The sequence below is a fragment of the Panthera uncia genome (genome assembly GCF_023721935.1).
Source record: "Panthera uncia isolate 11264 chromosome A1 unlocalized genomic scaffold, Puncia_PCG_1.0 HiC_scaffold_16, whole genome shotgun sequence".
NCBI classification, from domain to species: domain Eukaryota; kingdom Metazoa; phylum Chordata; class Mammalia; order Carnivora; family Felidae; genus Panthera; species Panthera uncia.
This window is the reverse complement of record NW_026057576.1, coordinates 622,814-641,467: the sequence shown is the minus strand read 5'-3', so window position 1 is coordinate 641,467 and position 18,654 is coordinate 622,814. Positions and strand designations below refer to the sequence as shown.

Below are 18,654 nucleotides of genomic sequence, written 5' to 3'. Positions count from 1 at the left end.
TGAAACTAACACTAATACTACTGGTATATGTCAATTATACCTCAATTTTTAAAAATTAAAATACATAAACAGCATTACTGATCTACTTTTCATAAATTGAAGACTGAGGTCCTTCTCTGATTATATAAGCAACGTGTAATCTTTGAAAATCAATAAAAAGCAGGAAAAAACCCAAAAACCACCCATAGAGTATTGATAACGATTTGACCTATTTCCCACTCTTTACATTTACAAATGTATTTACAAGTATGTAATTATAACTACGTATTAAACACATATTGCTTAGAACACTAAGTGTATCATTTAGATACTTATCTAATACTATGATTTTACTTTCTTTTTTCACTTAGATATGAAACACTTCTTGTTTTAATATTTTTCAAAAGCATGATTTTTACTGATTGTTTTAAATACAATAAAAAATACAAAAAACCTCTCCCTTTGGAAACCAAAGGTTGTCTTGTTTCCAATTTCTTTTTAAACAAAGCTGTTACATGCTTGTGCATCTCTCAGGTTGCTAGAATGAAGTCCCCAAAGACAGATCAATTGGGTCAAATAATAAAGCCATTTAAACACTGTTGAGGGGTACCTGGGTGGCTCAGTTGGTTGAGCCTGCAACTTTGGCTCAGGTCATGATCTTGCAGTTTGTGGGTTTGAGCCTTATGTCAGACTCTGTGCTGACAGCTCAGAGCCTGGAGCCTGCTTCAGATTCTGTGTCTCCCTCTCTCTCTGCCCTACCCCCATTCACATTGTCTCTCTCTCCCAAAAATAAATAAACATTAAAAAAAAAAAAATTTTTAACACTGTTAAAACACACTGCCAGAAAAAAATATTTCTAGAAAAGATGTTCCAATTTACATTTCCACAAGATAAAAGAGCTCATCTCTGTGTATCTCTGCAAACTATAGCAGGGCCTATCTCCTATTTTAGTTTGGTCATTCTGTGAGCTAAGAATGGTTTTTACATTTTTAAATGGTTGAAAACAAAAGAATAATTACATACAAATCAAGTGCTTTACAATCTGTCATGCATGGCCTAAATCTTGGCATTTATTAGCTCATTTAATCTTTACAACAACACTGTGAAGTACTATTACTCATTTTATAGAGGAGGAAACTGAAGCTTCTAGAAAAAGTAACTAGTAAAGATTACACAGCTAAAAAGTAATTCGGCTGAAATTAACACCCAACGGCACTTAACCAGCTTCTGCATATGAAAAGTTATCCAACTCTGTGAGGATAGTATGTATAAGTATCCAAAGGTGGATGCAGTTAACATATCCTAGTGAGGTCCCAAGAGAGAAGATCACGGTCTTTGAGAGAAGGAAGGATTTTTAGGATAATGAGGTCATGCCTTCCCCATGAACATTAACTTTAAAAGCTAATTTTGCCTCTCAACCTACAAAGTATAATATTTACTATATGGCAATTTACCAAAGTCTGCTGACTTCAGCTTTATGATCACTTACATAATTATTATTAACCCATTCACATTTTTTCTTTCAAGAATTACCTGCAATATGCCCACTTTAACCACTGTTATTTAACACTGTACCATAAGTTCTAGCCAGAGCAATTAGATAAAAAGATGTAAAAGGCATTCAAGTTAGAAAGGAAGAAATACAACTACATTCACTCTATATAGAAACTCCCAAAGAATCACAAGAAAATGACTAGATCTAATGAATGAATTCAGCTTGAAGAGTACAAGAATAACACACAATCATCAGCTGTGTTTCTATACACATGTAATGCACAGTCCAAAAAGGGAATTGTTTTTGCCTTCAATTTTTATTTTAATTCCAGTTAGTAAACATACAGTGTAATATTAGTTTCAGGTATACAATACAGTAGTTCAACACTTCCATAATCACCCTGTGTTCATCATGACAAGGGCATTCCTTAATGCCCCTCACCTATTTAACCCGTCCCCCCACCTACCACCTCTCTGGTAACCTTCAGTTTGTTCTCTGTAATTGTCTGTTTCTTGATTTGTCTCAGTCTCTCTCTTTTTGCCCTTTGCTTGTTTGGTTTGTTTCTTAAATTCCACACGAACGAAATCATACGGTATTTGACTCTGACTTATTTCACTTAGCATTATCCTCTCTAGCTCCATCTATGTCATTGCAAATGGCAAGATCTCATTCTTTTCGATGGCTGAATAATATGCCATTGTATATATATATATATATCACATTTTTATTCATTCATCAATCGATGGACACCTGGGCTGCTTCCATTCTTGATTATTATATCCAATGCTGCTATAAACACAGGGTGCATGTATCCCTTTGAATTAGTGTTCTTGTACTCTTTGGATAAACACCCTGTAGTATACTAGACCATAAGGTAGTTCTATTTTTAACTTTTTGAGAAACCTCCATACCGTCTTCCATGGTGGTCACACCAGTTTACATTCCCGATAACAACACAAGAGGGTTCCTTTTTCTCTACATCCTCGCCAACACCTGTTGTTTCTTGGGTTATTGATTTTAGCCATTCTGATAGATGTAAGGTGATATCTCATTGTAGTTTGGATTTTCATTTCCCTGATGATAAGTGATGACGGGCATCTTTTCATGTGTCTGTGGCTATCTGTATATCTTTGCAAAAATGTCTGTTCGTGTCTTCTGTTTATTTCTTAACTGGATTGTTTTTGGGTGTTGAGTTTTAGAAGTTCTTTATATATTTTGGATAGTAACCCTTTATTAGATATGTCATTTGCAAATATCTTCTCCCATTCTGTAGGTTACCTTTTAGTTTTGTTGATTGTTCCTTCACTGTGCAGAAGCTTTTTATTTTGATGTAGTCCCAACAGTTTTTTGCTTTTGTTTCCCTTGCCTTAGGGGATAGATCTAGAAAAAATTGCTATGGCCGATGTCAGAGAAATTACTACCTGTGCTCTCTTCTAAGATTTTTATGGTTTCAGGTATCACATTTAGGTCTTCAATTCATTTTGATTTTTTTTTTTCCTGTATGGTGTAAGAAAGTGTTCCAGTTTTCCTCTCCCCCGCCCCCCCCCCCCATTTTCCCATTTGTTGAAGAGACTGTCCTTTTCCCAATGGATATTCTTTCCTGCTTTGTCAAAGATTAATTGACCATGTAACAGTTAAGAGACTGTCCTTTTCCCATTGGAGGTTCTTTCCTGCTTTGTCAAAGATTAATCACCATATAATTGTAGGTTTACTTCTGGGTTTTCTATTCCATTGATCTATGTGTCTATTTTTGTCCCAGTACCATACTGCTGACTACTACAGCTTTGTAATATAACTTGAAGTCCAGAATTGTGAGGCCTTTAGCCTTGCTTTTTTTCGTCCTTTTTTTCCCCCCAAGACTCCTTTGGTTATTTGGGGTCTTCTATGGTTCCATACAAACTTTAGGATTTTCTGTCCTAGGTTCCATGAAAAATGCTATTGGTATTTTGACAGAGATTACATTAAATGTGTAGACTGCTTTGGGTAGTACAGACATTTTAACAATATTTATTCTTCCAATCTATGAGCAGGAATGTCTTTCCACTTCTTTGTGTCGTCTTCAATTTCTTTCATCAGAGTTTTATAGTTTTCAGAGTACAGGTCTTTCACCTCTTTGGTTAGGTTTATTCCAAGGAATTTTATCATTTTTGGTGCAACTGTAAATGGGATCATTTTCTTAATTTCTCTTTCTGCCACTTCACTATTGGTGTACAGAAATGCAACAGATTTCTGTACATTGATTTTGTATCCTGTGACTTTACCAAATTCGTTTATCAGTTCTAGCAGTTTTTTGGTGGAGTCTTGGGGGGTTTTCTGTATAGAATATCATGTTATCTGCAAATAGTGAAAATTTTACTACTTCCTTACCAATTTGGATGGCTTTCATTTCTTTTTATTGTCTGATTGCTGTGGCTAGGACCTCCAGTACTATGTTGAATAAAAGTGGTGAGAGTGGACATCCTTGTCTTATTCATGACCTTAGGAAGAAGCTCTGTTTTTCCCCATTAAGGATAATGTTAGTTGTGGGTTTTCCAAATATGGCCTTTATCATATTGAAGTATGTTCCCTCTAAACCTACTTTGTTGAGGGTTTTTATCATGAACAGATGTTATACTTTGTCAAATGCTTTTTCTACATATATTAAAATGATCCTATAGGTTCTTTTCTTTTTTTTTTAAGTTTATTTTGAGAGAGAGTATGCATGCATGTGCAAGGGGGAGGGGGGGGGGGAGAGACAGAGAGAGGGGGGGAGAGACAGAGAGAGGGGGGGAGAGACAGAGAGAAAGAATCTCAAGCAGGCTCCATGCTGTCTGCACAGTTTTGTGGGGCTTCATCCCACAAATCATGAGATTATGACTTGAGCTGAAATCAAGAGTCAGATGCTCAACTGACTGAGTCACCTGGATGCCCCGTTATCCTTTCTCTTACTGAAGTGATGTACCATGTTGATTGATTTGCAAATACGGAACAACCCTTGCAACCCAGGAATAAATCCCACTTGACCACAGTGAATGATTTTTTTAATGTATTGTTAGATCTGGTTTCCTACTATTTTGTTGAGAATTTTTGTATCTGTGTTCATCAGGGATATAGGCCTGTAGTTCTCTTTTTTAGTGGTGTCTATCTGGTTTTGGGATCAGGGTAATGCTGGCCTCAAGAATGAATTTGGAGGTTTTCCTTCCTTTTTAATTTTGTGGAATAGTTTTGAGAAGAATAGGTATTAACTCCTCTTTAAATGTTTAGTAGAATTTTCCTATGAAGCCACCAGGTCCTAGACTTTCGTTTGTTGGGAAATTTTTAATAGTAACTCAATTTCTTAAATGGCTATTGGACTGTTCAAATTTCTATTTCTTTCTGTTTTAGTGGTTTATATGTTTCTAGGAATTTATCCATTTTTTTCTAGGGTGTCCATTTTGTTGGCATACAGTTTTTCATAATATTCTCTTATGATTATTTATATTACTATCATGTTAGTTGTTACTTCTCTGATCTCATTTGTGATTTTTATTTCAGTCCTTTCTCTTTTTTTCTTGATATCTCTGGCTAGAAGTTTATCAATTTTACTTTTTCCAAAGAACCAGCTCCTCGTTTTATTGATCTGTTCTTTTGGGTTTTACTTTTTAGTTTCTGTATCATTTATTTCTGCTCTAATCTTTATCATTTCCTTCCTGCTGTTTTTTTTTTTCTTCTTTCTTTCTTTTTTGTTATTCTTCTAGCTTCTTTAGACGTAAGGTTAAATTGTTTATTTGAGATTTTTCTTGCTTCTTGAGGTAGGCCCATATTGCCATAAACTTCCCTCTTAGGACTACTTTTGCATCATCCCAGAGGTTTTGGACTGTTATGTTTCAATTTTCATTTGTTTCCATGTACTTTTTAATTTTTTTTTTTTTATTTCCTGGTTCACCTATTCATTGTTTAGTAGTATGTTACTTAACCTCCATGTATTTGTAGTCTTTCTAGATTTTTTCTTCTGGCTGACTTCCAGTTTCATAGTGTTGTGGTCAAAAAGATTCACGGTATAACTTCGATCTTGAATTTGTTGAGCCTGGTTTTGTGAGCTGATGTGATCTATTGTGGAGAATGTTCTGTGTGCACTTGAAAAGAATGTGTGTTCTGTTCTTTTAGGATGGAATATTCTGAAATTATCTGTTAAATCCATCTGATCCAGTGTGTCAATCAAAGCCATTGTTTCCTTGTTGATTTTCTGTTTAGATGATCTACTGATGTATGTGGGATGTTAAAGTCCACTACGATTACTGTATTATTATTGGTTTGTTCCTTTATGTTTGTTACTGTTTTATGTATGGGCGCTTCCAAGCTGGGTGCATAAATATTTACAACTGTTGTATCTTCTTGTTGAATTGTCCCATTATATAGTGTCTTTGTTTCTTGTTACAGTCTTTATTCCCGAGTCTATTTTTTCCAACCTAAGTATCATTACTCCAGCTTTCTCTTGATATCCACTTGCATGACAGATGTTTCCTCATTCCCTCACTTCCAATCTGCAGATGTCTTTAGGTTTAAAACAAGTCTCTTGTAGGCAACATATAGATGACTCTTGGTCTTTTATCTATTCTGTCATCCCATGTCTTTTGATTGGAGTGTTTGGTCTATTTACATTCAAAGTAACTATTGGTAAATATGTATTTATTGACATTTTATTGCTAATTTTGTGGTTGTTTCTGAAGATTTTCTCTGATCTTTTCTTTCTTTCATGTTTTGTTGATTTTCTTCACTGATATATTTAGATTTCTTTCTCTTTTATATGTTTATTAGTGGTTTTTGACATGGTTCCCATTAGATTTGTATATAACCTCTTTTACATATAGTAGTCTATATTAAATTGATGGTCATTTAAGTTTGAGCTAATTTTCTCTCCTCTACTCCCCACATTGTAGGTTAAGTATATATTAGTATATCTTACATCCTTTCTTTTGTGTATGAGTTCCTTGACTGATTTTTTATAGAAATATTCATTTTTACTGTATTTCATACCTCTATACTGTCACTTTTGGTCTATCTTTTCAAAGAGTCCTCTTTAACAGTTCTTTCAGGGCTGGTTTAGTGATTATTTATTTATTGCCCAGGAAACTCTCCTTCTATTCTGAATGATACCCTTGCTGGACAGGGTATTCTTGGCTGCAGATTTTTCCCATTCACCACAATGAATACATCATGCCACTCCCTACCATCTTGCCAAGTTTCTGCTGAAAAATCTCCCACTAGCCTTATGGGCTTTCCTTTGTAAGTTACTGACTTGTGTGTTGCTGCTTTAAAAATTTTTTCTTTATCACTGTATTTTGCAAATTTAATTACAGTATGTCTTGGCATGAATCTGCTTTGTTGATTTTGATGGAAGTCCTCTGTGCCTCCTGGATATGGATATCGGTTTCTTTTCCCAGATTAGGGAAGTTTTCAGCTTTTATTTCATTAAATAAAATCTCTGCCCCCTTTTCTCTCCCTTCTTCTTCTGAGACTCCTATAACATTAATATTGATTGATGGTGTCACTGAGTTCCCTAAGCTATTCTTTTTTTTTTTTTTTTTGTCTTTACCTATTTTTGAGAGAGAGAGAGAGACAGAGACAGAGTGTGAGCGAGGGAGGAACAGAAAGAGAGGGAGACACAGAATCTGAAACAGGCTCCAGGCTCCGAGCTCCCAGTACAGAGCCCAATGTGGGGCTCAAACTCACAAACTGCAAGATCATGACCTGACCCAAAGTCGGACGCTTAACTGACTGAGCCACCCAGGTGCTCCATTAAGCTGTTCTTTCTTAAATTTAATTTTATTATGTTTTTAGAGAGAGATTGTAAACAGGGGAGAATAGCAGAAGGAGAGAGAGAATCCATGGTCAGCACAGAGCCCAATGGGCTTGTGGGGCTTGATACCACAATCCTGGGATCATGATCTGAGCCAAAATCGAGTCAGATACTCAACCACATGAGCCACACAGGAGCCTCCCTAAGTCTATTCTTGTTTTGTGTAATTCTCCTTCTGTCTTTTGTTCAACTTAGTTACTTTCCATTACGGTCTTCTAGGTCATGAATTTGTTTCTCTGCTTCTTCCATACTGCTATTCATTTCATCAAGTGTGTTTCTCACTTGTTTATTTAAGCCCTTTATCTTTGCTATGTTATTCCTTATCTCTGTGTTAAGGGTATCACTCATGTCTTCTACTCTTTTCTCAAGTCAAGTGAGTATACTTATGATCACTGCTTTAAATTCTCTATTAGGCATGTCATATATGTTTTGCTTAGATCTCTGACCATAGCCTTGTCCTGTTTTTTTCATTTTGGATAAATTTCTATGTCCTCATTTTGTCTGCCTCTCTGTTTCCGTTAAGAAAGGCAGCAATTTTATATATACAATGAAATACTACTTGGCAATGAGAAAGAATGAAATCTGGCTATTTGTAGCAACATGGATGGAACTGGAGAGTATTATGCTAAGTGAAGTAAGTCAGTCAGAGAAAGACAGATACCATATATTTTCACTCATATGTGGATCCTGAGAAACTTAAGAGAAGACCATGGGGGAGGGGAAGAGGGGAAAAAAAGTTAGAGAGAGGTAAGGAGGAAAACCATAAGAGACTCAAATACTGAGAACAAACTGACGGTTGATGGGGGGTCGGGGAGAGGGGAAAGCGGGTGATGGGCATTGAGGAGGGCACCTGTTGGGATGAGCACTGGGTGTTATAAGGAAACCAATTTGACAATAAATTATATTATATACATACATACACACACACACACACACACACACACACACACACACACACAAAAGAAAGTCAGCTATGCCTTCTACTCTTGAAAGTAGTAACTTTATGAAGAGGATGTCCTGGTGTGCCCTGCAGTGCAGTGTCCCCTGTTCACCAGAACCTGGCACTTAGAGAGTATCGTATGTTGCTTATACTTGGCTGTTGTATCTTAGTCACATTTCCTTTCAGTGCAATTGTTTGCACTGACTCTCTACCTTTGTGGGCTGTGCCCGCTCTCTGGTGTTAGTGGGACCCAGGCAAGACAGCTCTGAGGGGGGCATGCCCATCAGGGAGCCTGGTAGCAGGATGATGTTGTTAGCAAATTTTGGGTTGGACCACTAGTCCAATGCTGGATTCCTTGAAGTGCTATAGCAGCTGGGAGCTGTGCATGGAGGTGGCAGGGGCTAAAAGGCTGGCATGGTGCATGATGACAGCTGGGTATGGGTGGGCCTGGTGCACGAGAGTGGGTGGGAGCATGTGGCTGGGTGCAATATGCTGGGTATTGGAGTGAGCGTGTGTGGCTTTAACAAAGTTCATCCTGAGTCCAGGACCAAGGTTAGCAGGCCTGGAGCGGGCAAGTTCTCAGGAGAAATCATGGGCATGGCATACTGCTAGCACATTAGGTAGCAAGTGTTTGTGCAGCTCTGCCTCCTACAGGTGGCTCTGAGTTTATGCTGGTGGGAGTGGAGAAGAAAACAGCACCTGTCAGCTCCTTTGTTTTCAAAGAAGTCCCCCAACATGGTCCAAAATCAGTATGAACAGATCTGTCTCCTCTATGCCCCCAGTGTTGTATGCATGCTGTTTTTATGTTGCCTCTCCACAAAAGTTGCTGTCTCTTATTTAAGGGTGGCCACCTAGCTATCACTCACCCTAGTGGCCAGTGCAGTGCCGAGTCAGGTGACTTTTAAAGTTCCAGGTTCCAAGCCCCACTGGTTTTATAAACTCACAGAACTCGGCTCCTCTGGTTTTTAATGTTATGGGGATTAGTTTTCCCCGTGTGAGGTCCCTGGTGTGAGGGCCCCTTTCTCTGCTCTCTCCATGCAATGCGGCTCCCTCTCTCCTGCAGGCAGCCTCCCTCTGCCTTTTTGACCTTCCTAACCTTTCAGATGCAGCTTCTTCTTTATATTTAGTTGTGGAATTTCTTCCACCAGTCTTCAGATTGCTCTCCAGTTTACTAACTCGGATGTAGACGTTATCTAGTTGTAAATATGGGATGGGGTGAGCTCTGGGTCCTCCTACTCCACCATCTTCCCAAACTCCTCCCAAAAAGGAAATTAAGAAAACAATTCCATTTATAACAGCACCTAAAAGAATAAAACACTTAGGAATAAATTTAACCAACAAGGTAAGAAGACTTACAAACTTACTACGAAGCTGCAGTGATCAAAACAGTATGGTACTGGCATCAGGACAGACACAGAAAAATCCAAGAATGAACCCATACATCTATGGCCTATTGATTTCTAAAAAAAATTTTTTTAATGTTTATTTATTTTTGAGAGAGAGACAGAGCTTGAGCGGGGGAGGGGCAGAGAGAGAGAGGGAGACATAGAATCCGAAGCAGACTCCAGGTTCTGAGCTGTCAGCACAGAGCCCAATGCGGGGCTCAAACCCACAGACGGTGAGATCATCACCTGAGCCAAAGTCGGACGCCCAACCAACTGAGCCGCCCAGGCTCCCTGGCCTATTGATTTTTGATAAGGGTGTCAAGTCCAATATGGAAACAAATTGTGCTGAAACAACTGGATTTCCCCCCCCAAAAAGGAAGCTGGACCCTACCTCATACCATATACAAAAATTAACTCAAAATGAATCAGACCTAAATTTAAGAAATGAAACCATAAAATTTTTAGAAGAAAACACAGGGGTAAATCTTCAGGACCTTGGATTTGACAATGCATTCTTGAATTTAACTCCAAAAACAAAAACAAAAATAGGTGAGAGGAGTTCATCAAAATTAAAAACTTTTGTGCATCAAAGGACATTATCAACATAGTGAAAAGGCAACCTATAGAACTGAAGAAAATATTTACAAGTCGCATCTGATAAAGGATTAATACCCACAATATGTAAACAATTCCTATAATTCAAAAATAAGACAAACAAAAAACTAAGAAACGAAACAGAAAAATAAGGCAAACAACCCACTTAAAAAGGGGAAAGGACTTGACCAAACATTTTTCTAAACAAGATATACAAATGGCCAATAAGCATATGAAAAGATGCTTATCACCATTAGTCCTTAGGGAAATGCAAATAAAACCCATGAGACACTATTTCACAGCAGTTACTAGATGGGTATATTAAAAGAAGCAAAAACATGTAAAACAAATGTGTGTGAGAATGGGGAGAAATTAGAACCTTCTGGCATTAGTGGTAGGAGTGTTACAGCTGCTGTGTGTTACAGCTGCTGTGGAAAACAGTTGGCAATTCTTCAAAAAGTTAAACAGAATTACCTTATGGCCCGATAATTCCACTGCTGGGTATATACCCAAAAGAACTGAAAACAGGAATTCAAACAAGTATTCATTCAACCATGTCCAGTAGTGTACGGTCCACAACAGCCAAAAAATGGAAATAACCCAAGTGTCCTTCAACAGATAAATGGATAAACAAAACGTGGTATACACATACAATGAAACATTATGCAGTCTTAAAAGCGAAGGAAATTCTGACACATTCTATAAGATGGATGAACCCTGAAAATACTATGGTCGGTGAAATAAGCCAGAAACAGAAGGACAAATATTGCATGGTTCCACTTACATTAAGCACCTGAATTAGCAGATTCACCGAGACAGAAAGTAGAATGGTGGATACCAGGGGTTCAGGGGAGGAGGATTATTGTTTAACAGGGACAGTTTCATTTGGAAAGATGAAAAAGTTCTAGAGATGGACAGTGGTGATGGCTGCATATCTACCCAAATGTACTTAACGACTCTTCTGTCTCTATGCATTTGCCCTTAAAAACATTAAGATGGCAAATTTTAAGATACATAAATAGAGAAACATGTATGTGAAACTACAATAAACAAGACTTAAAAATTACCTATTGTCGTTTGCCCATTTTCTCACTCATTTATAATAATTTTTCTTTTTAATGTTTTATGGCTATCAAATCTTTATCATACATTGGGGTGCCTGGGTGGGTCAGTTGGGTAAGGGTCTGACTCTTGATTTCAGCTCAGGTTATGATCTCACGGGTTCGTGAGTTTGAATACTGTTTGTGGTTTCAGCTGTCAGTGGAGAGCCTGCTTCAGATCCTCTGTCTCCTTCTCTTTCTGCCCCTCCCCCGTTCATGCTCACTCTCTCAAAAATAAGTAAACATTAAAAAAAGTCTTTATCACATATATTCCAAATTTTTGCTCCTCCAGATTTCTGGTTTATCTTTTCTGCTCAATATCCAATCTCACTGAGAAGCAAGAAAAGATGAAATAGTTTTCCACTTGACCTGCAGAGCACTATTCTATCTTACACTTAACACCTGCCTGATGTTATTCACACAACCACCGAGGCAATAAACTTTCCAAACCAAAGGCCAAGTGCTGGTCCCTCTCCTTTTACCCTTCAACATACCTACACTGCCTTTCAATCATTCTGCCACCTGTAGAAAGACCAACATTGGTCTTGGATTGGAAACTAGTAGAATTGAAAACTAAGAAATAATGGGAAAAAAGTGCAACTTAACTTTTAAAGATAAGCCTCATAATCTTAAAATAATAACTAAGTCTAAACTGATAGTTTGATGGGTCAGTTACATAACAGGATGAAGGGACCGATGCTTGTGCCCCATTATTTTTATGTGTACATAGAAACAGTAGTATCTGCTACTCAATGTAGCTTTTAAACCCTTATTTACCTTCAAATGGGACAGAAAAAAATGTATATAAATAGAGGAAAATGACAAAATCAGTATTAACAACTGGGGGATATGCACGAAGGTATATGTGAGGCTGCATATAATTCTTACAACTTTTCTGATGACTAAAAAAAAAAAAAACAGTAAAAAAAACTAGTAAACATTTACTTCTACATTGAACACAGTTATAAATTTAGTGCTAGCTGTCAGTTAAGCTCAACCTGGTCAATGAGAGTAAGTGCATGAACAACCATTCTCAAGTATTAAGTAGCACATCTCAATTCTAGCTCCAGATTTCATTTGTTAATAACTGTTATTGATCTTTATTTCAGCAGTTTTGTTTCATTCGTTCATTGAACAAATATTTATTGAAAGTCACTATATGTTAGGAACTTTGAGTCTTAGAGATACAACAGTATAGAAAACAGATTAAATCCATGAACTAGATGTTCTTTTACAGAAATCCCGTAGATCCAAATATTGCCCAGGGCTTTGCCATATATTAAATTTCATGATAAATTTATCTTCAAAATGCCAGAAACAGTCTATTTTCTTTTTTTTTTAATTTATTTTTTAATATATGAAATTTACTGTCAAATTGGTTTCCATACAACACCCAGTGCTCATCCCAAAAGGTGCCCTCCTCAATACCCATCACCCACCCGAAACAGCCTATTTTCTTGGTAGCCAAGTTTTCTTTTAGCTTACTCAGTGAGCCAAACCAAAAAGGGAGAAGACAGTCATCCTATCCTCCAAGAGTGCATACATTAGATAATTAAATTTTTTTTAGAAAAAGTCTCAAGGCCAATGGGTCCCAGGGTATTATAAGCATGAAATGTTAAAAAAAAAAAAAAAAAAAAAAAGTGCAACTGTAATTAAGCATTTCAATGGATTCCAAATGTGTTAATATTAGAAGTAAAAATATCTAGTCTGTTTTAGTGTTGCTTTAATGTCGACAAGGAACACGTCATAAAAAATGTTACAATAATCAATAATATTAGGAATATGAAACTGAGAACAGCTCATGCATGTAAATTATTCTCAAATTAGTTTCCCATATTTCTAGCTTCAACTTCCTAAGTAATGGCTTCCTTGCTTGCTGGCAACAATATTATAGATTTTAAATAACCCAATTAATCAAGCAAATATTCAATGTTAAACAATATATAGATACATGTCAGTTAAAATTAAAATTTTTTTAAGCACATGGAATATTAGTAATACTCTCAAATGTTTAGAAATTAAGCAATGTATTTACACATAAGTTACAGCTATTGGAAAATAGTTTTACCTGAATGAAAACATAGTACAAACATAATTTATGAGTTGCACCTAAACTAAGTTCAGAGGATAATTTATAGTACTAAAGGCATATAATTTGAAAAAAAAAACAAAGGCTGAAAAACAGTTAGCTATGTATCCACCTCAAGATGTTAGAGAGGAGCCTGGGTGGCTTAGTTGGTTAAGCATCTGACTCATGGTTTGGGCTCAGGTCATGATCTCAGTTTGTGGGTTCAGGCCCCACATTGGGCTCTGCACTGACAGCATGGAGCCTGCTTGGGATTCTCTCCCTCTCCCTCTCCCTCTCTCTCTCACTGCCCCTCCCCTGCTCACAGTCTCTTTCTCAAAATAAATAAGTAAACTTAAAAGAGAAAAATTATGTGATCACCTTGACAGATGCAGAAAAAAAATTTTAATGAAATTCAACACCCATTCATAAAATTATTTAGTAACTAAAGATAGAAGGGAATTTCTTTAACCAACTGAGGGCACATATGCATAAATTAAATGTATTTCTGTATATGAGCAACAAACACAATGGAATTTTTAAAAAGACTATTATTGCATCAAAAATATCAAATATACCTAAAAATATATTAAAAAAATTTTTTTAATGTTTATTTATTTTTGAGAGAGAGAGTGAGACACAGCATGAGCAGGGGAGGGCCAGAGAGAGAGGGAGACACAGAATCTGAAGCAGGTTCCAGGCTCTGAGGTGTCAGCACAGAGCCCGATGTGGGGCTCAAACTCACGGACCACGAGATCATGACCTGAGCCGAAGTTGGATGCTTAACCGACTGAGCCACCCAGGTGACCCTACCTAAAAACATATTTAATAAAAGATGTTTAAGACCTCAACACAGAAAACTATAAGACATTACTGAAAGAAATTAAACTGATCCTAAATTTATCCACAGATTCAATGCAAATTCCAATAAAAATCCCAAGTTTTTATGTAAGGAAATTGGCAAGTTGATTCTAAAATCTATAAAGCATTGTTAGAGGAAAAATAAGAAAGATCTGCTCAATGAAACATGACCCCCACATTACACTATGCACAAAATCAATTCTAAGTGAAGTGTTAAACATAAAATCTGAAAGGGAAAACAAAAGAGCACCTAGAAAAAAAATTATAGAGAATATCTATGGTAGAGAAAGATTTCTCAAACCAAACATAAAAAGCACTCAACATCACGACAAAGTTTCCTTACATTAACTATATAAACTGTTCATCAAAAGATAGCAGGGAAAGAGATCTGCTCACATCACCAACAAAAGGTATGAATCAAAATACGTATCAACAAATCAATAAAGACAGACAACCCAGTAGAAAGAGATTTCATAAAAGGATAACTAAATCTCCATTAAGTATATGAAAAGATGCTCAATGATTTCAACACTGATTACTAATGTAGGATCAGAAAAATACAAATTAAAAGTAGGAAATACCACCATGAACCCATCAGAACTGGCTAGAAATAAAAAGTCTGACCATATCAAGTGCTGATAGGATGCAAAACAAAAGGGAATCTCATAAACCATTAGTAATAGTGTAAATTGGTACAACCGCTTTCAAAAATAGTTTCCACTGAACGTTGAAGATACCTGTGTCCCTTAAGTCTGAACAATTCCATTTAGTGTTTATAACCAAGGAAAACATGTACACAATGTATCAGGAGACATGTTCATCACAGAAGCATTATTCATAACAGCCAAAACCTGGAAACAACCCAAATGCCCCTTAACAGTAGGAGAAAAGATAGGCTGTAATATATACATGCACCCGAATAATGTGCAGCAATGAAAATGAAATAAAATACAGCTCCACACAACATGGATTAAATCTCACAAAGATACTGTTGAGGGAAAAACCCAGACACACAAAATAAATATTGTGAGATTCCATTTAAATGAAAGAAAAAGGGGCACCTGGGTGGCTCAGTTGGTTCAGTGTCTGACTACTGATTTCGGCTCAGGTCATGATCTCACAGTTGGTGAGTTCGAGCACCGCACTGGGCTCCACGTGCTGACAGTGCAGAACCTGCTTGGGATTCTCTCTCTCTCTCTCTCTCTCTCTCTCTCTCTCCCCCCCTCCAGCACACACTCTCTCTCAAAATAAATAAATAAACTAATAAATCAATAAATAAATGAAAAGAAAGTATGAAAAGAAAGAAAGAAGGAAAGAAAGAAAGAAAGAAAGAAAGAGAGAAAGAAAAAAACAGGTAAAATGACACTCAAGTGTCAAGGAATGCATCCTTAGATGGAAAAATTACGAAGCAAAGCACGAAACCTATTATCATATAATAATTAAGGACAATGATTCTGGGTGAGGATGGGGGTACTGATCGAAAAGGGGATTCAAAAGAGGTTTTTAGGGATGGCACTCTAATATTTCCTCATTTGGGTGGAGGTTACACAGGTGTTGGCTTTGTGATAATTCACTAAATTGTATAACTAAAGTATTTACTTATACGCTACAAAATCAAATCAAATGCCCATAAACTGGCACTAAAAAAATGCCAGTTTTTTATTATGTAAAAATGACTCCAATTCAAAATTGAAGGTAAAACCCAAGAGTTGTCAGATTCATTTAATTCTTCTGAAAACATACAAAAAATTAGTTAGCAATAAACTGAAAGAATATATAAACGCCAATATATAAATTTATATATAAATTTAGCATTGATGCTGTTCCTCCAAGCCAACCCTCATCATAATGATGGTCTTAGTCTATCTATCAGGATAGCACAGTCTGGTGGCTTACGAACAACAGAAATACCATAGACGACAAGATTATAAGAAGGCCAAACAAACTGCTACCAGGACCCTTTGGTTTTTCAACTGGCTGGCTCACTCAGCAGTACTTCTAAAGTAACTGCCACAGTCCTGTTCTGCTGAGTTAATACTTTTCATCTTACAAATCACTCACTTGCAAGAGCATCTAAAAATACAAGGCCCTGAAAACTAGAATTCTCACCCAATTGTACCCTTAATGTCTTAAACACTTAAGCTTCTTAGTTTCATCCACTTTTGACTAGAATATGAGACTTTGGGTATAGTGCCTACAGTTCTTTGGGACCAGATATATTAAATACTGTATGAACTTAACTATATTGGAATTAAAATAAAATACATTAAAAAATATTATACCAAACAGGTGAATCACCTTAATTCTAAAGCTTTTACTCTCCTAACCAAATATTTTTCTAAATATCTTTTTTTAAATGTTTATTTAATTGGTTTAAGGCGGGGGGAGGGTCAGAGAGAGAGAGAGGGAGAGAGAGAATCCCGAGCTGGCTCTCCACTGTCAGTGCAGAGCCCTACATAGGGCTCAGGAAACAGGAGATGACAACCTGAACTGAAATCAAGAGTCGGATGCTTAACCAACTGAGCCACCCAGGTGCCCAGATTTTTCTAAATATCTTATATGTGCCAAGCACTTGTATTAAATGAAGGTGATACAAAAACAGTTTAAGACTGGCTCTATTCTCTTGGGGCATCTGGGTGGCTCAGTTGGTTAAGCATCCGACTTCAGCTCAGATCATAATCTTGTGGTTTGTGGGTTCGAACCCTGCGACAGGCGCTGTGCTGACAGCTCAGAGCCTGGAGCCTGCTTCAGATTCTGTGTCTCCCTGTCTCTCTGCTCCTCCCCTGTTCACGCTCTCTCTCTCTCAATATAAATGAACATTAAAAAAAATTTTTTTTTTTAAATTTTTTTTTCAACGTTTTTTATTTATTTTTGGGACAGAGAGAGACAGAGCATGAACGGGCGAGGGGCAGAGAGAGAGGGAGACACAGAATCATCCGAAACAGGCTCCAGGCTCCGAGCCATCAGCCCAGAGCCTGACGCGGGGCTCGAACTCACGGACCGCGAGATCGTGACCTGGCCGAAGTCGGACGCCCAACCGACTGCGCCACCCAGGCGCCCCTAAAAAATTTTTAAAAAGACCGGCTCTACTCTCATCAAGGCGCTTTTGTAATATATTTGGGAAAACTATACAAAACAAAGTTCCTACGTTTACTGTATTGCAACTAACAGTAATATTAATGGCATTAGGCTTCAATTATTTATCCTCAATAGCCAGAACTTTTCAGTGTAAGCAACCGTGTACGCTACAATTCATCTCTATATCCTCAGAACTTAACACTGCACCTAGCACAAAATATGTGATTTAAAAAAAAAAAAAAAAAGTTTGCTGAATGAATGGACAAAAAAATTAACACAAAGTAGCACGTGACAAATAGAAAATAACAGACAATAAAAAGAACGCACCGATCCGACTACGATATGGGACCTTTGGTCATCTCACACTTACCTACTGAAACAAATCAGTTATTAGTTTCCTTATTGTGCATCCTTCCACCCTCTCTCCTTCACCCCAGCCTGCAGTCCATGATTCATTCACTCATTCAATAATGTGACATACACAAAGCACTTACTGCACCACAGGCAGTGGATTGAGTACCAGTGATACAAAAAGTAATAATAACCGTATTTCCTGTATTAAAGGAGCCTAAACCTAGCAGGAGAGGCAGACATATATAAAGATTGGTGCTTTAAGTGCTAAAACAGAGGTCTAAACAAAGTGTTACGAGGGCGTAAATGAAGAAGCACCTCACTCTGCAGGGACCAGGGTCAAAACAGGATTTCACAGACAAACTGACTCCGGGAGAGAGAGGAAGACCTGAGAGACTGAGGAGAAAGAGAACAGTAAGCGCCAAGTGTGATCAAGAATTTCACGTATTACTGTGTGGCTGCAATCACATAATATGCAAGAAGAGAGGAAAGACAATGGTCAGGTTTTGGCGACCTTTAAATGCCACCTCCTGGACGCGATTCTGAGCACGAGAAGGTCTGAACGATCTGAGAGCGGAAAATCGATCACGGCCTTGGAAAACACTGAAACGACGGCGTGGACAACGGACTATGAGAAGCGGCACGATGTCAGCGCCACTCCTCTCCAGCACCGAGCAGTGGCCCCAATCAGCTACCTCAACGCCGATGACCGTGACAAATCCTTCACCGACGGTCGGCCCCCTCGATACTCACACACCGCACCCTACACTGCTTCCTCTCTTCTGGCCACACAACCCTTCCAAACTTCTTGCAACGTACCCTCACCGCCACAGACAGCCCAAGAGTCCGTCCAGGATCGTCAGCGCAGGGCTCCCAACGTGCGCGCGCTTGCGTCGGCTCTGGATGTCACGTTCCTTTCCCCCGCCTACGTCGTGGGTCTGCACAAGCTTTTCCACCTTGTGAATTCGGGGAGGGCTTCGCGTTTCCG

The 18,654-nt window shown here is 37.7% G+C and overlaps 1 protein-coding gene across 6 annotated transcripts in view; it reads right to left on the bottom strand.

The window, feature by feature from the left end:
* The window catches only part of MPHOSPH8 (M-phase phosphoprotein 8), a 52,350-nt gene that overhangs the window by 33,276 nt on the left and 420 nt on the right, over positions 1–18,654 (bottom strand). The gene's annotated exons all lie outside the window — the stretch shown is intronic.